General features: G+C 46.1%; 1 long non-coding RNA gene across 1 annotated transcript in view; it reads left to right on the top strand.

The window, feature by feature from the left end:
• The first annotated feature begins 493 nt into the window (after positions 1 to 493).
• The window catches only part of LOC116664229, a 33,308-nt gene continuing 15,248 nt past the window's right edge, over positions 494 to 18,553 (top strand). The window contains exons 1-2 of the long non-coding RNA XR_004320629.1: positions 494 to 873; positions 15,522 to 15,622. This is a non-coding gene — a long non-coding RNA (uncharacterized LOC116664229). The remainder of the gene's footprint in view (positions 874 to 15,521; positions 15,623 to 18,553) is intronic.

Raw genomic sequence — 18,553 nt, 5'->3', positions numbered from 1 at the left:
GGTCTCATTCTGAAGATACTTCAATGTTCTCATAATGTGGCTTCCTTATGAGGCTTGGTTAGTGATTTTTTTAGTCATCACTGTTGGCTCCCAATCAAAATTGCTTCATGGAAAACAACAGGGTCCTACTGTAGAGCACAGGGAACTATATTCAATACCTTGTAATAGCCTATAATGAAAAGGGATATGAAAAGGAATATATATATGTGTATATATATTTCATATACATGAAATATTCATATTCAATGTATATTCATATTTCATACATACATATACATAAAACTGAATCACTATGCTGTACACCAGAAATTAACACAACGCTGTAAACTGACTATACTTCAATTAAAAAAAAAAACTGCTTAAGGAGTAACCTCTATGGAGAGGAGAGGATATTGTGCAAGAAATAAATTGGAGCAAGAAGCTGTCACTCCCCACAGCTGCGTGTGCTAGGAGGGCCTTCGGGGGAGTTCTGGGTTGGAGAGGAGGAGGGAACAGTAGTAACTCTAGCAGCTCCTGCCGCTTCCTTGCCATGGGCGTGTTAGCAGGAGGCTTCTCCCTTAGCTTCGTATATGTCCCTCTCCTCTCTGCCCCACCCCTGCAGGCACCTGGGGGCTTTTCTCCCTGTGCTCAGAGAGTCCCAGATGAGTTCTAGCTCTCCATCTTCTGTCCAGAATTCATGGTCTTTTCTGGGAGGACTTCTACTAGAGAGATTCTAGATAGGGGAAACCTATCAGAGAGGATCATCCATCTAGTTTATAGGAGCAATTTCAAAGTGGGCCGGGAGCCCTGATGGAGGAGGTCCAGGCAACTCCAAGATGGGCAGCATCCCCTGTGAGTTACACTAAGAGACTGTGTCAGAGTCTGGCTTTCCTGGTGAGTGTGGGCCATTGGGGAGGTGGGTTTTTGTGAAGACTGTGTGAGCATGTCTGTGTACGTGGGGAGGAGGTGTGCTGGACAGGAGGGGGAGTACAGGCTCGGTCAGCAGCCTGGGACTGCCAATCTTTGCTCGCTACCAGGCACTGGTAGAGTTGGCGGCGTTTGTTCTGCTTCTGAGTCACACTGGCTGGATTAACCCAGGATCCACTCATTCCACTCACCTGTGGAAGATTCTTTGAATACAAGAAGATGAGTAGGGGCAAGAATAACAGTAAAAAGGTGAGGATAAAGGAGCAGGTTTATTTTAAACACATTTTTCTTTTGTCTACCTGGAACATACATTGATGTCCTCCACATATGGGATGGGGATTTTTCAAGCAAAATACTGTCTGCTGTGCAATGTGACTGCCTTCCTATATGACCATTTCAAATGCGTCAGCAAATTACATTGCTCACCAATGCTCTTCTGCAAGTGGAGCTTTACTTTGAAAATACTCAGAGAAGAGGATGAGAAGACAGTTGACATGTGGGTTATAAGCAAAGACATTTTCATTTTTTATTAATAGCAAATCAGCTTCCCCCACCTCCACTAAATAGACACTGAAGAAATAATAAAAGCATATTGCTGGAAGGGATGCTGAACTGTTAGCCTATTCAGGGGACCCATGTGTTTTGACCTGACCTTGTAAATGAATGAATGAGGGAATGAACGAGTGGTACCTTGGAATAAATATCACTAGTGTCAGGGATTCCATCACCAAACCTAGAGGAGAAAAGTCTCTGGTCTTTAAGTTAAACAGATAAAATTGTATGTGTGTGTAGGGAAGAGATAATAGACCTATATGTCAAAATAGTTGCTCTTCTTTTTAAAAACACGTGGAAGCCCTGCTTAATTTTGATTTAGTTTAGTTCTTCACATCTACCTGGGCCCGTATTGCCTACATATTTTTAAGTGCCATGGGATCAAGATTTGAAGGAGCCTCTTTCTCTGCAAATGCAGGTCCTCTACCTGTGTTTTCCCTTTTGTCTTTGGATGAAAGCAAATGCTGTTTCAGGTGATCACAGTCCTAGGAAAACGATTCAGGCTTCTTGTCTCTTTATGCAGCCATCTGGCTCCCGAACACCCTGAAAGCACGTCCGGAAGCACAGGGTACGATCAACACAAGGGTTTTTGACATCAGGCCTCGCCATCCTGTTCTGACATGCTCCCCATAGTTGGACCACAGACAATGCTCCTTTTCTTCATGATGACTCTCTGTATTGCTGTGAAAATCTGTACAAAATTGTGATAATTGCTAGGATTGTACACTTGACATCCCTGAGCTCAGCAGTGATGAGGAAAGGGTGGCAAGTTCTTTGTGGTTTTTATGAAATCAAGTAAAACCTGGGAGAGATAATGGCCAGTGTTAACAGTTGGTACCAGATACGATACAGTTCAATTTTTGAAAAAACACATTTACCAGGAAACTTCTCCCGTACTGACACATTTCCAGTCACAGTTTCATCTGCACTTGTTGGAACGGGGTGCATCCATGCCCTTGGGGCTTCATCACGCTCGGTGTTCTAACCAGGCAGCCAATTTCTTATGAGAATAGGCTGCAGCAAGAGACACTGAATACAGTTTGACAGGCTGCTTCTCCCTGCCCTCACCCTAAAGCTCTGTCCATGATCAGCTCTGTAATTTGTGGGGCTCACTGCAGAATGAAAACGCAGGGTCTCTTGTTAAAAATTTTATTAAGAATTTCAAGGCAGCGATAGCAAAGCAGTAAATCCAGCATGGGACCCTTCTAAGCAAGGGGCCCTGTGTGACTCACAGGTCACAGGCCTGTGAAGCTGGCTCTGGCTCTGACCTTCCTAAACAAGAAGATGGGATAAGAAGGCAGTATCTGAATCCTCCCGGGCACAGTTTACTGTGTGTGCCACCTGGGGAAGAGCATGGGGAAGAGATGATGTTACACTGAGGGCCAGGGAGCCATTCTTCCTGCCCATGAGGAACAGGAGACAAGGAAGCCTAGAGTGAGTGACTGGGGTGCCTTCAAGATCCCTTCTTGCGGGGGTGGGTATAGCTCAGTGGTAGAGGAAATGTTTAGCATGCACGAGGTCCTGGGTTCAATCCCCAGTACCTCCATTAAAAAAGAAAATCCCTTCTCATCTTCAGAGTCTCTAACTTGGAAGCCCTTATCCTGTAGGGACTCTAATTCTAAGAATCACAGCCTTACCACTTATTAACAATAATGACCCAGGGCTGGTGATTCGTCACCTCTGAGCTTCTGTTTCCTGGTTTGCAAAACAGAGCTATACTTGTCTCATGGCGTGGTTGTGAGGATTCAATCCCACGGCAGGGGTGAAGTGCTCTGTCGAGTTCTGGGCACAAGGGCAGCGCTCAACGGTGGTGACGGTGACCACAATGCTTAGGGGAAGCCCTTGCTTTTGGAAAAGCCTGTGTGAGAAAGAAAGCCCTCTTTGTGTCCTACCCACTCAGGCCCCGGGGTGACAATGCGGTTGAAGGCTCATGCTACCCCAAAAGGCCTTCCCTGACTCCTTTTTTCCCTGCTTCCTTCAGCTTAAGTCCTTTCAAATGTAGACTCTTTTGAATATGATGAAAGTCCAGGCGCTGACAAAGCCGCCGCTGCCAGCAAGGTCACCCAAGGAGAGCAGTCCTGTCCTTTGGGCCTGCAGCACCACATGCATTTATGCAGCGGCTCTGGGGGCGGGCCCAGCTGCGCTGAGCCCTGTGAATGTTCCCGCTCACAGCCTTATTCCGAGCCAGGCAGAGGGAGGCTCTTACACCCGGACTCAGCTTAAATGGATGATCAAGGTCTGTTTGTCGTCATTGTTGGTAATGTCAAACCCTTTCACACATCCTGCTCCACTTGGTTGGGAGGCACCAGCTCGCTCTTTCTAGGAGAGTGTGGAGTCCCTGTTAGTGTCACCTCCTCCTCTTCCTCACAGGCTGGGGGCGGGCATGGACTGGCTGGCCTAAGTCAAGGTCAAGGCAGCATTTTAGGGTGGTGGGCCGACTCTGTCCGAAATCTCTCCCATATCCACACTTGCTGCCCGACGATTGAAGGAATCTCTCAGGAATCTCTGGCAGACCTTCCCCTCGCCTACCCCGAACCTCCACTGCCTGGGAAATGATAACTCAGCCCCCACCACAGTGCTCTTTGGGGATCTGACTTCTCTGCCTCCAAAGTGTTCACGATGTAGGTGCTCTCTCCAGGGAGGAGTGTTCTGTTTCAGCACATCAAGTGTGTGTTTCCTGATCTACCCTTTGCTTTCGTCTTGGAGCAGATGGCCAAGTATACACTTGATGGGACGGTCTTCAGCCAAAGTAGACTTGTCAGAACAGGAGGGGACGTTCCGTTTGTCAAGCACCTTCTGGGTTCCCAGCGTGGTGCTTGGGATCCTCTTATCTTCCTTATTCTTTGAAGGTGGAAATGATGATCTGAGTTTTTGGCAGATGAAGAAACTGAGGCGGTCTAAGATGGTGCCCAGATGCATGTAGCTAGTAAGTGGCAGCACCAGCATTTAAATGCAATTGACTCATGTTTCTCTCAGCTACTGTTTGTTGTCTCATCAGACTAGCATCCTCCAATGGGAACATTCCTCTGAACATGTGGGCTGCAGTTGCGAGGCAGGCACGTTCTACGTGCACAGGCAGGGAGGAGCAGGGAAGGGCAGAGCTTGGTGGGGTGTCTGCTCTGGTAACATGGGCAGTGTCTGGAGGACACAGAATCCCCAGGGGCTGTCCACCAGCTCTTGACTCTCCTTAGAAGACAGACTGAACGTGGGGACCAGAGACCTGTGGGTACTGCCTGAATGTGTCATTTCCCCCATCATTAGCTATGAGAAGAGAAGCAACTAAATGTCTGGATAGTTAATAGCCAGAGACATGGTAGAAAGACTTCCATAGACTCCTGTAGCACATGAACTCCAGGAAGGTATAAAAACACCTGGACAAAGAGCCAAGCCAGATAACACCACTGACATCTCTGGTATCAGTGCCTTTGAGGCATCCTGGGATGTCCTAAGTAGAGACTGTCTGGTAGAGAGTCCTTGAGCAGCTTGGCAGAGCAACAGGTAGGCATCATGGAAGACCTGGCTATGCCACCGTGAAACAAGGTTCACTGTGCTTTAGAAGAAGCCTCCTACCAAGACCCATTCCACAGCCCCACCGTCGGGAGTGGTACCCAGGGCTCCTGATATCTCAAAAGGTGGGTGAGTTAGACTGGGGAGCTGACAGGGCTGCTGTAGGTGGAAATCCCGAGCACTCAGCAGCTCAGGGCTATGAGCAGCAGGGCCAACATGTTCATTTTAGCTGTTCATGTTATCCCAGGGCAGAGTTGAGCTTGGTAGAGGGAGGGAGCATCAGTGGGACTTAAGGGTGATGGATCCCTATCCCTGCCCTCGATGATTACCATAATCTCCCTATAATACATCCTTGTATCACAAGGAAATTGGTATCACAATGCGTTATCTCACATTTATTTTTGCAGTTCTTCGAGTCATGTATCTTTTAGTCTGTTTTGCTCATAGTTCCCAGTGTTTCATCCATTGCCTGCCACATACAGCAAGTGTGCAAATAAATATTTCTTTAATGAATTAATTAATGAAAAGAGATTCTAGAAGTAATAGAAGACAAGAAGGTGCTTCAGAAGTAGTTTAGTGCTGCCTTTCTCGGCTCTGATGATTAAGTACGTGACAGATACCGTAATTATCAGAGTTCCAGATGGGACTCCAGAAAATGCTATCTTTTGCAGTGTCAGAGAAATGCAACCTTTGTTCCTTCCCACTTGCTGGAAATACATCTGTCTTTGAATGAAATGAGGCTTTAGGGCAGTAAGTATGCCCTTTTGCCCTGGCCCTGAATTTATCAGTTCCAGTTTCCACACTGAAAGCATGAGAGTCATCAGGGACAAGCCAAAGAAAGGAAAATAGATCTTCAAGCTCTGCATGGGGACCCAAGGTCAAGGCACATGTCTAGGGGAAGCTGAGAGCAGGAAGATTTGGGGGTTGCCTGTGTGGTCTGAGGGGATCTGAAAGGCTAGCTTGACCAAAAGTACCCCTTTATTAACTTAATTGGAGGGTCACACATTTCTATCTTTATGGGTTTCTCTTTGGATGAAGATTTGACTCTTGAGAAACCCTATAACAGTATAAACATCTTCCTGGGTGAGGTGGGCGTGAAGCCAGGAGCACTCTGGAAGCATGAATTACTTTGATAAGTTACTGCTGTTAATGAACAAGCAGAGGTCTTCCGAGGGCCAGAAGGAAAGCTCTAGGTAAGGCTGAAAGGGGATTGGGGGCTGGTGGGAGCTGGGAGGAAAGGGCTTGAGGAGGGTGGTCTCATGGAATTTCCTGTGGGGGCGAGTAGGAACTTGGCAGAGAAATGTTAGCATCCCAGCAAACACCGGGGTACATTCCAACTGGATATTTTGAGGGGAAGTTTGATAAAGAGACTATGACATATGTGTGATCAGGGTTTAGGGAAATCAAACCTGGGGTAATACAGAACTTTGGGACCAGCACTAACAGGGAGCTAGCTGCTCCACCCCTAGCCTGATGGAGCAAGGGGAGAGAGCAGTTATTGGAACCTGGAGGGGTAGCTGTAGGAGAGGCGCTTGTAAAATGTAGTGCATTAAAGATAGTCTAAAATTCTTCGATACTCCATTTATCAACAGTGGGGGTCTGTGTTCTTTCCCCTTGAATCATTGCTTTGACCAATGGAGCATGGCAGAAGTGATGTTGTACCTGTTTCTAGGCCCAGGGCTTAAGAGACTGGTAGCTTCCATTTCCTCTCCCTTGGACACTTGCTCTTGGAACACAGACACCTTGCTGAAAGGAAGTCTAATAGCCCCAAGTAGAGGCCCACCTGAAGAACTGAGGCCTCTGCTAACAGCCCTGACCACACTCACCCAGACAATAACCAGCACCAACTTGCCCGCCATCTTGGAAGTGGATTCTCTAGCCCTAGTCAAGCTGCCCCAGCTTATGCTGCATGGAACAGAGATGAGTTGCCTCATCAAGCCCTGCCCAAATTACATGTTCACCAGTAAAATAAACGCTTGTTGTTGTTTTAACTATTAAGTGTTGGGGACAGTTTATAACCACCAATAGTTACTGGAATACATGAGTTGTGGCCTCCGTAGAGGGATACAGATAACCCATCGTAGCCTGGCAGGAAGTGAGCCAGGGGGGCAAACCCCCAGCTTCTCTCTCCTCCTGCCTACTTATTTACTGCCAGTGACTTTCACTGGTTGGAGCCAAAGAAAGCCAGAGGACAAGGAAACTGCTGATGTGTCCTTATAGGTCAGCCCCCTGGGACCCAGAGCAGGCTGGAGAAGTGTGAAGGGAGATCTGGAAGGACAAATGGAAGACACCCAGCACAGGCACCAGGCAGTTTAAAGTTGGTGTCATGATGTTGATCCCGTTGGATAAAACTCAACCACCCAACTCAGCGAATACAAACCTTAAAAGACAAACGCCAGAATCAATTTGGGGAGGTAGCCAGGTATGTGATCAATAAGCTAGAAAGGAGAAAAATCGGCCTGAGACATTTCTCAATCACATAGGTCAATGTTTGATTTAATCGACATTTAATCAACGTTAATACAGATGTAAAATGCGGTAACCCCAACGAATGTTGGCCCCTCAGAGCTGTGGTTGAGCTACCCTCCCCAATTTCCCGAGTGGCTGTCTGAGAGGAGCCAGGGAAACCAGATACCCAGTGTAGGAACTGGCTCTGCCTTTCTGTCCCATAAAGTAAACATTTGGGCTTCCAGGGAAATTGGAATAATCTGGCTACAAGGTGGGAAGCCCCAGGTAGACAAACCCAGGAGACCCAGGCAGACTCAAGACTGGTGTTTCCTTGCTAGTCAGAGGCCACTGGCAGTGAACCCACTAGCTCCTGGAGGCGGCCCCTGGAGCAGTGTGCAACCAGCCAGGAGCCCCTTCAGGTTGGCCTCTGGGAGGGCAGGACGCACCCTCTGGGCTTTGGGGCCAGCCAAAAAGCCAGAGTGGTGATCGCCAATGTCCAGCAGGAATTTTGCAAAACGTAGTGGAAGCTTTAGAAAACTGCCCTGCCTTAAAGGGAGGTGGTTGAGCCTGATGATTAGAGCTGGAATTCAGGAGTCTGGCTACCTGGATTCAGATTCTGCCTCTGCCTTTTGCTAGCTGTATAGTCTTATTCCACTCCTCTGTGACTCTGTCTTCCCAACAGTTAAGTCGGGATGCTAGTACACATGTGGTGCAGCTTTTGTGAAGGATAAATGAGCTCTTAGCACGTACTGGAGGAGACCACAGGACAAAGTGGTTTAAGAACACAAGCTCTGAAGCCAGATGGCCAGGATTTGAATTTTGACTCCACCGCCGATGATATATGCATGATGTGGGGCAAGTTCTTTCTCTGTCTCAGGGTCCTCTTACGGGGACTAGCACTCCTGCCTTCATTTGGTTGTCATGAGGACTAACGAGTTCATCTGTGTAAAGGGTTTAGCGTGGGCGGTGGCGGCACTGCGCCTGCTCACCCTTAGCTGTGATGAGCAGGATGCCCGCTGCATCTCTCATGTTTGGTACATAGTAATCCCCCAGTAGTATTTGCGTTCTGCTGTCGGCACAGGCAAGAGGGAGAAACCCAAGAGCTCCCCGGTCAGCCCTGCCTCGGGGTTGGTGGCTATATGCGTAGTTGAACTGTCTGTTCCAACAGGTGTGGTCACACTGTTTTTTTGGTTTTTGTTTGCTCTGATCCAGTCACATCTGTATTGCAGATGCTCGAGGTGCTCAAGGTGCTCAAGGTGCTCGAGGCCTGGCAGGTTCACGGATTCGGGTAGACCAAAAAACCCTTCCGGGAGCCGCAGGTATCTCTGACATGCCTTTATTGCGGAGCAGAGTACCCAGGCTTCCATGGCTGCCACATTGTAAAACCCCGACTACCTTATATACGGAGGTGGGCATCTAGCCAACTGTGAGCTAGTGGGCTGACCATTGCGCTTGCGCAATGCAAGTCACCATTACATAATAATACAGGGGTACTGCGCATGCGGGATAATATTGCTGCGTCACTGGGCACCGGACCGCGGGGGAGCCTGACAGACTCCGTTTCCCCTACGTCTAGCTTCTGGGCTGCCCATCGAAGACATCTCTCCCCATCCCAGGGTGCTCTGAGACCCAGCGGAGCAGAATGGGTCTGCCACCGCCTGCGTAGGGTGACGGATCTCACCGGGAGCTGGGCTTCCCTTCTGTCCTGGGACCTGGTTGTGAAAGAAAGCAAATGAAAAATGGTAGCAATAAAAAAAAGGCTGCTCTGGGTAGACAACGCCTCCTTGTTTGCAGGTAGATGATAGGGCTTGGGCCTAAGACTGCAGAGTCTGGGATCTGAGCACCCTGGTTCCATTTCTAGCTTCTGGAACCCACTGGTGATACTGCCTCCCCTGTGCCTCAGATGGACCCTTCCTTAAGATCTGGCCCTACAGAGGTCTCGTCACGATTTCTCTGTTCGAGCGTGGCTTGCTCGGGTAGAGCGCGGGGCGGCTGTAGCTGAGACCGCAGCAACTGCAGGCAAATATTCCAGAGCATCACGGGGCGGGGGCAGAGAAAACTCCAGTCTTGGCCTGCGCCAACAGGCTGGGTGAAGGCAGATGAGTACTTAACCTTCTGGGCCTCTTTTTGCAAAATGTACTGAATTTGGGGCGTATCCTGAGACTAATAAAAATTCTTGGCGAAAGCTAAGAAAAATCAGATGGAGGCATTTATTGACAGAACAGTTACTCTCATCAGATCAGCAGTTATGCTTTGAGGGCTTGGGGTCATCCTCAGGAGGAGAATTTTCTTTCCTCCCTCACGTCAGTGCGCTTCCCCGTGAACCAGGATGATTCCCCGGAATGGCTGCCCCTTGTACCAGCAGGAATTCTGGGAAGAAAGCTATCCAGGGAGCCTGGCCTGCTCTGGGGATGTGGCGAGTTCTCCTTCAGGGTTGAGTCCGCTCAGAGCCCACAGAAGGGCTTCCCCGGTCCTCCTCATCCTGAAAAAACTACCCCCACAAGTCAGGCCCTGAGTCTTAGCTCTGCCCTTTCTACAAGGTACCAGTTCTGCTGAGGAGACAGAGCCACGGTTGCAGGCTCAATCTCATGTATCGTGTGACGAAAGAGGGGTACAAAGTACAGCAAATAAACTTGAAATGTCCAACATCCAACCATAGGTGGATGCTAAATAAAGCCATCCCTGTTCAACCGCAATTTTATAGGTAAAATTTTCAGTCAGCCACCAGAGGGTGCCCACAGAGCTGTCTGAAAATGACCGAAACATGCAGAATTAGAGAAAGAAAATTTCCAGTGCGTGTAAGACCAAGACAAAATACAGCTCCCTCATATGTGACTGGGACAGAGGCACAGACCAGCTGAGGAGCTGCGAGTTTGCAGGGGGAGAAGAGCCACGGTGGGAGTGCTAGAAATTACCTAAATTTTAGCTAAACAAGTTGCATCTTGATTTTAAATTGGCAATTGCAGTAGCACTTTGAGGATTGGCCCAGGGTGCTTTTTCACTCCCTGGCAAAACTCCCTTCTCCACCGTGTCTTTCCCCATCTGTGTGTACAAAGGAAATGCTTCTTGGAAGGTAGGGCTGCTGCTGCTTGAAAGAAAATCCTATGATGCAAGTGAAAAGACAAGAGATTGTCTGAGCCACTGTTCTTGCATGAGGGTGAGGCCTCAGAAAGAAGAAATAGGGGTGCCATGGTTCTCTGAAGAGAGGGCCTGCTGTGGAGCAAGGCTGGAACAGGAGGAGCAGAGGGACAGCTCCTACCCTGGCCCCAGCTGGGCTAGCATGCAGGCTGTGTCTGGCATCCTTGTCTCTCCAGATCCTGGCACAAGGCTGGCACACAGTAGGTGCCTGTTAATATTTGTTGAAGATGTGAGTGAGTGAATGCATGGGAAATGAGCTTGAGTGGGTGGGACACTGCCTGGGCCGGCTGGGAGCTTTCACCAGGGTGAGGGTGTTACTGAAGGCAAGTGCATGTGCCTGATGCACAGTGAGGCAAACAAACTGAAATGTCACAGTTTGGAACAGAAAGAGGTTTATTACAGGGCGGAGTAAGAAAGACGAGGTGGCTTATGCCCAAGAAAACCCCAAACTTCTGGAAGGGTTTCAGCAAGCATGTTTAAAAGCCGGGTGAGGGAGGGAGGTCGCAGGGTACATGATCAGCTCGTGCACAATTCTCTCATTGGTTGATGCTGAGGTAGCAGGGTGGTCAACACTATCAACCCCTAGGAGCCAGAAGGTCTGGGGGCCACATGCTCATGATCATCAAGTAGTTAATTTCTTCCCTTTGGTGGTGGTTTTAGCATCTGAAAAACTCAAGAAATATGCCTGAGACACTATTATCTGGTTGCTTCAGAGAGGAGCTACAGCAGAGAATATGGGGGAGAGGTCTGTCCCAGGAAAGCCCCACAGGGTCCTGCTTGGTTACAAGGGGAGAATTGGGAAAGGGTTTGGTGGGGTGGAAGGGTTAATTTTCTAGGGAGGAGAGGTCCCATGTTTGATGTAGGCTGCCTCTGGCCCTTTCTGTCAATGTCCAAGTCTCCAGATGCGATGTTTTGACTCTGTCCTAATGCTGGTCAAACTGACCAGTGGCCCAATTCATTTATAAGGTCCACTCCTTCCCAGTTATTGGGTACCTGATGGGGACCCTGACAGTTATCACTTGTCCCCACTCAGGGGACCTCAGCCTCCCTTAGCTTTGGCTTTCTGGAAATACAGCCAACATGAAACTGGGTACTGGTTTTTGGGCCATTGGGCCATTCATCTCTCTGGGCAAGTGCAGGCATTGTGTGTGTATATGCTGTGTGTGTGTGTATATGCCGTGTGTGTGTGTGTATGAGTATGACTGCAAGCATGAGTATGGGTTGCAGTAATGCCTGGTATGTGGGGTCTACCATTTACACAGCCCTTTGACAGCACCCATGGCCGCTTCTTGCTGGTACATACATGGAAGAGAAGAGGTGATTGATGTTTAAATTTAGAAATGGCTCTAGTCTGGGGACAGAAATTATTTTACTTAGGTTTCCATACTTCTAATTCATCACAGAAGAAATTATGATGTCCATGCTTTGCAGGGTTTAAAGAGGTCCCTACACATGCTCCCTTTCCAATATTTCTCCCTTGGGGCAGCTTTAATGACAACTTGGTGTGTGTGGGGGGTGGCTTTCACATGAGCCAGGAGGGCTACTTAATTTGAAAGAAAGAGAGTAGTTTTCGGAATTATCCTCTCTCCTCTCCTGCCGTGGTTAAGTCTGTCTGATTAGCACAATAATGATCATCTTCTCCCCACCAGACTGAGAAGTGTGGTTTCCAGGTCCCTGACCCTTTTGGTTTGCGAATCTCAGGCAGACAAGGCCCTGATGATTCTTGGGCCCTCTCTGCCTGGACCCGGCTGGGTACCCTACCCTTGGTGAGCTCTGAGGTGACTGAAGTTGTGTCGTCTTCTGGTCCTTTTATGTTTTTGATCTCCATCAGGCCCTGGCATGGCACTGTGTCCTCAGGGAAGGTTGGATTCAAGGGAGAGGCTATGCGGAAAGGGTCTCAACATACCAGCTGTAGCGAAAGTAAAAGTTTCTAAAAAGCTAAGAAGGCATCTGAAAGAATATTCCATCAGATTGTTTTTTTGTCAAAATAAGATCTCTGGAAAAAAGAATCCTTTTTTTTTCTCTTTAAAGGGAAGAAAAGAAAAGGAAAAAAAGGCAAAGCTTTGCGTGAGCTCTCTGTCAAGAAGGATCACAGCACCAGCCAAAAGATGAGGGGGTTTGGACACCAATAGAGAGAGGAAGAGATCAGGGCACTGTTTACCTTAGATACACTGGTCAGGGACCGCGGTAGGCTTGTGTGGGTTTGTGAGTGCCATGTTACCAAACATGCAGAGATAGCCTCTTTGCTGTTTCCTGGAATGAGCTAAGGGAAGGAAGTCAGCTTTAAAATGACCACTTTGTCAAGAAAGAAAGAGCAAGCAGTATAAACGTTTACCTTTTTCTTGGTCTACTGAATAGATACAATTCAATAAAGCTCAACTAACTCCTTTGTATTTAACAAACTTATCTTGACTATCTACCACGTCCTAGACACAGACCTTGCCTTCAAGGGGTTCACAGTCTAGCAAGGGAGGCAGAAAGATGTGGTCTCTGCAGGGGGAGTTCTGCCCAGAGCCTGGAAGGAGCAGCGCTCAGGCCGCAGGACTCCACCTCTCATGCGCTCTGACTGGGCCAGAGACGGGGTCCTTACAGCTGGCCAGGGGTCTGGCCCTTGGGTAACTCCAAGCTGAGCCAATCCAGTTTCTCACCTGAAAACTTGTAATTGGGATGTTGAAAGACAGTCAGTTGGATGTGGAGAACAAACTTGAAGTTTATGAAGACTTGGGTCTTAAGTCATGTTGATGAGCCACACATACCCAGAGAGTGTGCGAAGGAGAGGAGGCCAGCCAGGAGAGAGGATGGGAGAGGAGGGTGGGATGACTCACAGAGGGAGCAACATGACAGAGCTCATTAGGGGCCTTTGAGAGATGGAGAGTCACTTCCCTTCCCAGCCCTGGTTTCCAGCTCCAAAAGCAGGAGGCCTAATTCCTTGTTTTTGTGTCCTGTGAGACGGCAGTTCTTTACAAGAAGTTACTCTCTTCCTGAGCTAACTGGAGTGAGTTTCTTTTTCTTACAACTGAAAGTTCCATTTTAATTCAAAATGTCACCGAACAACGTATTAGTTGCCTAAGACTGCCGTAACACATTACTACAACAGGGTGGCTTAAAACATTACAAATGTATTCTCTCATAGTTCTGGAGGCCAGAAGTCTCAAATCAAATTGTCAGCAGGGTTGGTTCTTTCTCAAGGCTCTGAGGGAGAACCTCTTCCATGCTTCTCTCCTGTCTTCGGTGGCTGTCAATAATTCGTGGCACCCCTTGGCTTGTAGATGCCTTGCTCCAGTCTCTGCCTCCAATGTCATATAATGTTCTCACGTGTCTCTGTAATTCTATTTCTGTCTCTTATGAGGATACTCATCATTGGATTTAGGGCCTACCCTAATCCAGGATGATCTCATCTAGAGATCTTTACCTTAATTGCAAATTCAAAGGCCCTTATTCCAAGTAAGATCACATTCTGAGGTTGAGTGGATATATCTTTGGGGGGGACACCACTTAAATTACTACAAACAAGGTGTGAATGTGTTTGTTGCTGGATTACTCAGCTGGTGGACTATACATGTGCTTAAATAAGCAACCAGCAGGGGTTCAGAGAAAGAGAGATTTTTCTCTTTTGGAAAGAATATGATCTGTCAAAAAGTGAAGTCCTTGTGGAAAAAATGTTCATTTAGGCTTATTTTAAATTTTAATTTCATATTGAAGTGGGAGCAAGAAATCGTACTTGCAGTGCGTGGGGGTCTCTAAATGTATCAATCAGTGTAATTTGTGAACTGTAAATAGTTTATGTGATAGGAAGGGAGGTGTGGAAGGTTTTCCTGTTGTTATTGGTGGTGGTTTAATTCTATTTATGTCTTGCAGCTGTTGATGCCACTGGTGACCTTAGCAGGAACCACCACCATACTGTTAACATCAATAAGTTGGGGTTAAGGAATGAATGGAGGTGAGAAGATGGTTAGGATTGGCATCTTTTGCAAGAAACTTGATGTGAAGTGAAAGAAAGTTTTAGGGGTCTCTGGGAAGTGGTCTGTCACCTCAGGAAGTTGATTAATAATCTGCTGTTTGTGTTTGAATGCTGCAATTAGCTTTAACCTCTGCCAGCACTTCTTAGGGATGGTATCCACTGACGCTGTCTCTTAAGCAGTGCAGCCTGGCCCGCAGCCTCCCTCCATGTGTCTTCACTCTTTTGGGTAAAAGAGCGCCACATCACCCTGTTCACGCAATAGGCAGACATACAGAGCACTTAACAGTAACCTGAGCATGCCAGGCTGATGCCCTTCCTGGTCCTTGGTACTAACTACTTTCCCTGCCTGAATCTCCTTCTTTCTTGATTACCACTTATCTTTCAAAGCTTAGCTGAAATATTCCGTTTGTTTTTACCGTGATGTTCTGTTAAGTTACTCATTCTTTAGAACTCCCATAGCACTGATCTCTACTATGGGGTTCCTTAATTTTCTGCCTCTCCAATTAAATCGCTGAGATCAGGACCCCTGTCTGTCCTTCTAGTCCTCAGTTCCTCACACAGTATTGGATATATAGTATGAGTTCAATAAATGTTTATTGAATAAATGAGTTTGCAGTTAATAAATTACCGAACACGAAGTGTGTGTGAAGGGGGATATTGTTGCATGCCTGGCAAAGGAAACCAGACAGTCAGGAGAGAGAAAGAGAGAGGGGTGAGGGCATACTCATTATCAGCATCCGTTCCCCACTTCTGTTCTACCAGAATCCAGATTTTGTGCCAGTGTCCACCCTCTTCCAAGCAGCCATGTGCCTTGGAGGGAACTCACCCTTGCCCAGCCCAGGGGTGGGTCTGATTGGCCTCAAGGTAATCACATCCCTGTTGTCAGTGATTGATTTGGGAATGGGCATGTCACCCAGTTCTGGCCATTCATAACATGGGAGACTTCTGGGGAACGTTTCCTTGCTCCTAAGAAGGAGAACAGGAAGAGATGCTGTCTCTTCTTTCTCAGGGTGCTGTCATGTCTGGAGAGGATATCTGGAAATGCTGAAGCCATCTTGCCATCAGCCTGAGAATGAAGCCAATGACTGAGGATGGCAGAACAGAAAAACGGTAAGAGCCTGGATCTGTAATGACATGGCTGGGCTATGGTAACTGCCTGTCCAACCTCCTGCCCATTGAGAACTGGTTATCACAGTGAATGCATTTCCTTATTGTGAAAGGCTGTTTGAATCTGTTTCTATGACTTGAAGCCAAAAGCATCTTAACTGAAACAACTTGCCATATAGTAAATATTCATTAAATATACAACTTTATTTTAAAGCAGTGGCCATAGAGATAAAAAAAAAAAGCCTGTTCCTCGTGACCCTGATAATTTGGAAATGTAAAATATGGTATTCCTATGGTCATCTCAGAAGCTGAGGCTACTTCATTCATTTGACTATGCCACTCAGATGGTAGAGGCTACATTTCTTTTCCTGGAAGATTAAGAAAAATCTGGTCATAAGCTATCTCAGGGAAAGTAAACAAAGTTGTAAGACACAGACAGGAAACCTTGTTTCCATGGATCACTGACCCAAAGGAAAAGTTGCCTTAAGGAGAGATATAAATAAGTTTTAAAAATTGAAGGATGATTACTTTTAGTTATATTTTAAAAGATCAAACCACGGTGTCACTGGCACATGAACAGAGAGATGAAACAGAACAGAAAATCCAGAAGTAGCCCCAGTACATATAGGGATTTAGCACGTGGTAAAGGTCTTATTTCAAATCACCAGGGAACGCTGGAGTTTTATCAGTGATCTTTGGACAACAGGGTAGTTAGCTATAGCAATGAATAAATAATTAAAGTTGGAGCCATACTTCACATCTTACCAAATAAATTTCAGATGGGTTACAAATTTTAAATATAACTATGAAACCATAAAAAGATTTAAAAAATCAGAAAATATTTTCTTACTGTAATTTATGACTGAAGGAAACCTTTAAAAATTGTAACACAAATTACAGCAGTCATAAAATAAAATACTGAAAAATTCAGCTGTATTTTTTAAAATGTCTCCATGCAAAAACAATCATAGCTCAGTCAAAAGTCAATGGACAAATTAGGAAATATATTTGTAACTCATTGCCTTACAATCAATAAGAAAAAGACCAATAATGCTATAGAAAGATGGGCAAAGGATGTTGTGTCAGGTGACATGGAATGGCAATTTGGCAATATCCATCAGAATTACAAATACATAATCTTTGATTCAGCAATTCTATTTACAGGAATTATTTATAATAATTCTATTAGCAATTCATATAATAATTCTATGGCAATTCTGTTAAATTACAAACATACATACTTCTATATGTGGGAATGATAGGTTAATCACTGCAGTACCATTTGTAGTATCAAGAAATTGGAACTAATGGAAATGATCATCAATGGGGGAGTGGTTGGACAGATGAAGATACATTAATATTCTTCATTAAAAAGATTGAAGAGGTCTTTGTATACTGGTATGGAATGATCTCTAAGATATATGGGAAAAGCAAGGTACAGAACAGAAGAGTGAGTTATTTGTGTAAATAAAAAATGGTGAAGGGATGTCTTATACAAATTTGCCTGTACATTTCTGCAAGGAAAATTAGGTCAACGATGCTGATGCCTCTGGAGGGGGAACTAGGTGGCAAGATCATGGAGGTGGGAGGGAGACTTCACTGTATATAACTGAATGTTTTTTGAATTAGGAACTATATGAATGTATTATCTATTCCCATTCCAAAATAAATTACACTTAAAAAGTTATTTGGAAAGAGAGAAAAATAGAAAACTCAATTCTTTAAAAAAATGAAATCTAAAAATGAGTAACTAAATTAAGTTCAGTAAATGCAGCACACCCATATCCAGCACGAGTAGAGCATCTAGCATCTCCATCAACATCCTCAGCCCTCTACCAACCTCAGTTAGGCGGGGGCTTGATTTACCATCCCTCAACCCCTCCCCACCGCTTCCCACTCCTCCTGCCCCAGGTCAAGCTGTCTGCCAGGGATTCACCTCTAGGCTTCTGTCTTCTTTGTGTCGAGGGCAGAGCACTAAGCCTAGGGCATCCTACATTTCTCTGGTGGGCACCACTGATGGGAGCAAATGTTTGAAGGGTGGAAGAGCAGTTGAGACTCTTAATTTTGGAAAATTAGACTAAGACAGGAGAAAAGCAAGCAAGGTAGGAGATTTTCACCTGTAGAGTAGTGTAATAGGATGGGTGAGAGGAAACGGTAATAAATTACAGAAAGGAGGAGAACTATGTCCTTGCTACACTTCGGCTAATTTTTCTCTTCCCAGGCTCGAGAGTTGATGCCTTATTACCATCAGAGGGGATTTGATGACTTGTCATATTCAGTCCTGACTATTGAGATGAAAAGGATAGAAAATGAAAAGTATGGAAAATGAAAATCAATTGCATTCTTTAATTCTAGTCATCCCATTCCTGGAGCATATTGAATACTACTTTGGGTTCTCTCATTGTTCAGGTTATTAATAACAAAGAGCTGAAGTATTTCACATTCCTAAAGAGTCTTTCATCTCAAAGGAGCCAAGGTAATTCAGTAATTCAGTTACCTGAACTACATTTGGTAATTATTTGAGGATCACTTCACCCAGGGGTGAATTTCGACGAGTTGTGTGACACCGCCAACAGTCGCTTCATTCTCCCGTCAGTGCGAAAGAAAAATGAATAGCTAATGGGGATGTCCTCCTGAAGGATTTGCCCAGTGAAAACTTCAGGGAGATGGATGCTGAAAGAATGTAATTAACTGCCCGAAATTAATACCTCCAACCTTACTCAAGATTTCCTGACCTCTTTACTAGAGTCAGGGTGGAGAGGTGTCTTATCTCAGAACAGGGCTCTCTGGTAGCTGAGAGACCTGTGAACAGCAGTCACTCCACTGCTGTATTTTTTGAGTGACAATAAATCGTATTGTATTTTTAATTTGTTCCCACATTTTCACTGTTAGGATATAGAAATACAATTAATTTTTCCATTGCTATGATTGATT

Source organism: Camelus ferus, chromosome 6 (genome assembly GCF_009834535.1).
Source record: "Camelus ferus isolate YT-003-E chromosome 6, BCGSAC_Cfer_1.0, whole genome shotgun sequence".
NCBI lineage: Eukaryota > Metazoa > Chordata > Mammalia > Artiodactyla > Camelidae > Camelus > Camelus ferus.
This window is presented reverse-complemented; position numbering and strand designations above follow the sequence as displayed.